We start from the raw sequence: 3,849 nt of genomic DNA on the forward strand, positions 1-3,849 counted from the left end.
CAAAACAAACCGGCTAGGACCCAAAAACGCGACAAGTTATTAGCCGTCTTCGCTGGCAAGAAGCATCGAAACTGCCGGCATTCATCAGTGTGGTTTTGATAGTGCCTCGGATACAGCGTATATCCTCGGCGTATACAGCTGCTTCTCTCGGAAGCGTTATCTTGTTTGCCCGTCCGCTGGCCACCGTCTAGTGTTACCCGCGAGCCAACGCCGCGCGGCTTACGGAGACTGCAACGCCGGACGTCGGGTTTTTTGTTGTAAGACTGACGAATGGGCATGGTCAAAAAAAGATGTAATTTTTTACTACTCAATTCTGAACCAAGGTTGAGCATGCCTGGCGACCATGGGTGACCATTTCAATGCAACGTTTGACACCACTTCCATTTACAATCTACGTCCACTATCATCTGCGCTGAAAACTGTTCTACAATCTTTCCACTGCTCAGTTTTTGAGCAAAGGTTGAACATTCCCAGACGAACCATTCCCATTTTGCCATTTTATTGCAACGTTTCCATTTCAATGAGTGCCATCGGCTAAGGAAAAGTTGACGGAACTATTGCAAAATGAAAGCTGCGGCGTTTTTTCCAAGTAATCAATTAGCACCAGGTTCCTGCAGTTAATTGTCTTCAAAATACGAACGAATTGCATATCTTTCGGTGCCTTCTGGTTTCTGTTCAGTAAAAGAAGGTACATGGTAACCAAAAAAAGAAAATCGTACTCCCTAAAACTGGGTGGGCGATATCTGGGGATTTTTGGGGGAGGGCCTTTCATTAGGAGATGCCCTTTGCGAATCCTTCGTCCCACGCCACCCTTACCAATACTGGCCGCGCTGCCCCCCCCCCCCCTCCCCCTCCACAGCTAACATCTATCGGGGCCTCGAGTAAACGGATCTGGCAGCAGCGCAGCCCGGCCTGTGCCCTGCCAGGATCCAGTCTCTTGTAAAATGGATTCAGCTGCTGTACTGTCCAAGCAGAACAAAGCTTGTGCCCAACGGGGAATGTAGTGTGTTTTTCGTGAATGCCGTCGCAAAATGTGAGTGGGATTTTTATTGGCTCGGGCCGGTTTCCAGCAGGATTCCAATTCTCGCACAGCATTTGCCAGCGGCTGCGCCACACTTGCATTCGTGCGGGCAGTGGTGTGAATATTGTATGTGTTGTCGTGGGCCGCTTATCTTTTTGCGTCGTGCGCGCCTTTCCTGGTTTGTGTCGTGCTCAGCTGGGAAATGAAATAAAATGTGGGGCCGTACAAAAATCCAAGTCGGCCGACTGCATGCTTGTTTAAGACACCCGTTGACAACATGCGGCAAAACCAGCTGGGTTCCGAAACCGTATTTGGATCGTTAATGCAAAAACATTGGGTTTATGTCATCAGTTCCCCCAAAGCTGTTGACTTAACTTTCAAATTACCTACATTACCCAATGGTGACGGAATTAAATTAAATTAAAATGCCACTTGCCTGTGGATCCCGGTCTTTGCGTGGTGGAGTGTAGTTAACCGAACTACCTCATTTTAACGATGTGGTCAGTGTGGGGTGTCGTATGTGATGCCAGCCCAGTGATCGAGCCCAGTTTTAAACTATTCAGCTGCGGATGGCGACAGTATTGCCGGTGCAAGAGCGTTCCAGTCATTTACGACGTAGGATCTGAATGTGTTCCGACGGACGAAGGTCCTGAGTTAAGGGCTTACATTGTCATTTAAATCATCATTACATCATACCATTTTCGTGTCGTATCTTGCAAGAACTCGCCCACCGGCAAAGACATGCCTCCGTGACACATCTGGAACATTGCAACAGGCAGCTTTATTGGCGTGGCCGCCCGATGCGTCTACTCCGCATGTCTTCACCTCACCGCACCACATCTCCCGTGCCGCCGGTCGACCCGGTCGGCCAGTCGGTTGCCGCGGGCGGATCTCGGGCACATAGCCGCAGGATTCGACTCTGTCTTGGCGAACTCCACCTTGGCAGGGTTCGATGTGCTGCCGTTTTCATCACACTTCTCCAGTAGCGTCCAACGTGGTCTGGATGAGCAGCGTAGTCGTCATCATGCGCAAGGATGGCATCCACGACTTTGCAAGTCCGTGGTACATCGTCCCGAGCCTAGTCTCCTAGTCGGCCGAACTCGTCGCCACTTGTATCAGTCCCTCGAGGACTCGTTTGTACGTGTACCGTTTCCAGGGCGTGATGAATGTTGTGAGATGCTGATCTTCACCTGCGGTGGCCATCTGGGGGCATTCATTCTTGGTGTCAAATTTGGAGAAGAATCATGCGTCTTTATTGATACCGGACACGGTGTCGTGCGGCATGTAAACGGGATGAGGTCCTCTCTTGACGCACGTTTTCAGCCTGGTCAGGTCTCAACAGATGCGAACATATCCAGAGTTCTTTGGGACAACTGCTATGGAATGGCACCACTCTGTGGTGCTATATGCGGGGACGATGATAACCCTCGCCTCAAGATCGCCCCGCTGCCGGTTTACCTCGGCTCGTCATCCGAACGGGATCTTGCGAACAGCGCTCAGGTTCAATGATTTCGCATCTTCCCGCGATGTATTTTCGTTGACCCGCCTGCCATCTCACGGACTGTGGATGCGTCAAACGCACGCGGGAACGCTGCCTTCATCTGCGCCAGATGATCTGCCCGCTGCTGTGGCGACGGGTCGCCCATGTCAGAGGACCATATCGGTTTACACGGTCTGTCACAATGACTGGTCATGGATGCCCCTGGTCGGTCGCATGGGCTGACGTGCGGGTTCTCCAGCGCAGCCCGCTGCGCGCTGATAACGTTAGACAGCGCCACCTGCGAGTCCTGGAGCATAGGCGGCGTCACTTGCTCCCCAGTTTTAGCCGCGGGCAGCGCCACCTGCGGTCCGCTGCTGGTCGGATGGTGGCTGTGGCTGTGTCGGATGCGGCTGCCGTTTCGAGGATGGAGATGATCGTTGTTGTGCTGAGAGCAGGGTAGGCAGGGACATAGCCAGAACGTTCTCTGCCGGCTAGTGACCTGGGCTGACATTGAAGTCGGCGTCCGTTCCAACAACTTACACGTATGCAATCTGTTTTGGGAAGCACGCCAGAAGGATACGCAGTTCCATGGAGTGAAACCACGACGGGAGAGCCGCGCGTACACCTCCGATGACGTAAATGTCAGTTGCAACTGCGTGCTGACCAATGCGAAGAACGGCACTGAGCGTTCAACGACAGTGAAGCCGCTTGCTGTCTGCAGAAATAGCCTTTCCTTTACTGGAACCAGGTTGCGTAGGTCAACACCAATCGCACTTGTCTATTCAGAACCGATGACTGTGGACTCAGCTCCGGTATCAGGGGACCATGACAGACGGGCACTGCCGTTGAGATGCGTGACGATGGCACGAATCTACGGCGTCTTACGGAACGTGGGCCTGATGCTGATACGTCAGACACCATGATACGGTACTGCACATGGTCACTCCGATAGCGTCTCACCGCTCCGCCGTACCGGCGCTCCGAGACGCCCCACTGATCTCACTCCTCCCGTCGGCTGCTGTAGAACTATTGTGGCCCGGTGACCGCTGACCTTTGACCTGATGGCCTCGCCACAGAAACTACACTTTCTCGTTGGCGGATTCCTAATCTTGTGGGCTGTAGAGACACGAGTGACTGACATGGCTTAGCCTTCCTGTTCGTCACGTCCACACTGAGCATTTTCACTGGTGCGGCAGGTGTTAACAGCCTTCTGTAACGTGGGTGATTCATCTGCCAAAAGTTCCTCCAGTACGCCTGCGTCTCGTACTCCAGTGACTGTTTTATCGCGGATCTGGTCGTCTTGGGAATGGTCACAGAGATTGCAAAATTCGTAAATCTCTTTGCCTGC

The 3,849-nt window shown here is 52.7% G+C and overlaps 1 pseudogene; it reads left to right on the plus strand.

Moving 5' to 3' along the window:
* LOC119107971 (putative serine--tRNA ligase, cytoplasmic) overlaps nt 1-3,228 on the plus strand; it is a 10,797-nt pseudogene extending 7,569 nt beyond the window's left edge.
* The last annotated feature ends 621 nt before the right edge of the window (nt 3,229-3,849 follow it).

Source organism: Pollicipes pollicipes, unplaced genomic scaffold, assembly GCF_011947565.3.
Source record: "Pollicipes pollicipes isolate AB1234 unplaced genomic scaffold, Ppol_2.1 Scaffold_6686;HRSCAF=7923_pilon_pilon_pilon, whole genome shotgun sequence".
Classification (NCBI taxonomy): Eukaryota; Metazoa; Arthropoda; class Thecostraca; order Pollicipedomorpha; family Pollicipedidae; genus Pollicipes; species Pollicipes pollicipes.